This window comes from Vombatus ursinus, unplaced genomic scaffold, assembly GCF_900497805.2.
Source record: "Vombatus ursinus unplaced genomic scaffold, bare-nosed wombat genome assembly UNPS02014962.1, whole genome shotgun sequence".
Classification (NCBI taxonomy): Eukaryota; Metazoa; Chordata; class Mammalia; order Diprotodontia; family Vombatidae; genus Vombatus; species Vombatus ursinus.
The window spans coordinates 101480-102655 of NW_020954740.1; the positions used below are offsets into that span (position 1 = coordinate 101480).

At 43.7% G+C, this 1176-nt stretch overlaps 1 pseudogene; it reads left to right on the forward strand.

Moving 5' to 3' along the window:
- The first annotated feature begins 276 nt into the window (after nt 1–276).
- Nucleotides 277–818, forward strand: LOC114030607 (annotated as a pseudogene).
- The last annotated feature ends 358 nt before the right edge of the window (nt 819–1176 follow it).

The following is a 1176-nucleotide window of genomic DNA, read 5'->3' on the forward strand; positions in this document are numbered from 1 at the left end:
TGTTCACCAATTGGGGTTGATTTTTACTTGTCAGGGGCATCCCCCTTTCCAAAGGTTTTTAAACATTCACTGATTTCCATGACTTTGTCTTTGGTTATTGACAGAAGCCACTGACCACCAATCTATTGATTATTAGTTAGTCTAATTAATAAATTGATTATTAAGTACCCAGAAACTCTGACTCTTGGGCTTGCCATTCCTCTCAACTAGGTATTAGCCTAGCTTTTTTTTTTTTTTTTTTTTTTTGCGGGTTGGCAGGGAGTGAGGCGTAGCACGATGAAGGCCTCAGGCACCCTGAGAGAATATAAGGTAATTGGACGCTGCCTGCCTACTCCCAAGAGTCCGGTGCCACCTCTTTATTGGATGCACATCTTTGCTTCTAATTATATTGTAGCAAAGTCTTGATTCTGGTACTTTGTTTCCCAGCTGAAAAAGATGAAGTCTTCTGGAGAAATTGTATACTGTGGACAGGTCTTTGAAAAGTCCCCTCTTAGGGTGAAACACTTTGACATCTGGCTGCGCTACTATTCCAGGAGTGGAACCCACAACATGTACAGGGAATACAGGGACCTGACCACTGCTGGTGCCATCACTCAGTGTTACGGAGATGTGGGAGCCGGTTACCGTGCCCGGGCCCACTCCATACAGATCATGAAAGTGTAAGAAATTCCTGCCAGCAAGTGCCGTGGGCCTGGAGTCAAGCAGTTTCATGACTCCAAAATCAAATTCCTTCTGCCCCATAGAGTTCTGAGTAGGCAGCACAAACCAGGCTTTACCACCAAGAGACCCAACATGTTCTTCTAAGTGCAGAGACAAGGAGGCACCTGTTTTATTTGATCTGTTTAAATAAGTTTCTCAATTGGAAACCCAAAAAAATAAAAAATAAAAAATAAAAAAAAACTAGGTTTTAGCCTAGAAGAAGGGGTTTAGTGTGCAGGGGTCCCATCCAGTCCAGATTACAGTAAATAGAGGGCTATGATGGGCCTGCCTTTACTTCTGCCTATTTCAGTGCACAATAGCATTGCTGCCAACTGTCTCTGAGGGCCCATCACTGTTCCACTCTGCTGGGACTAAGCAGTATTCTCCTATGCTGGGCCTGAGGTTTGCTCTCAATATATATGTATATATTACACACACACACACACACACACACACACACACACACACACACACACA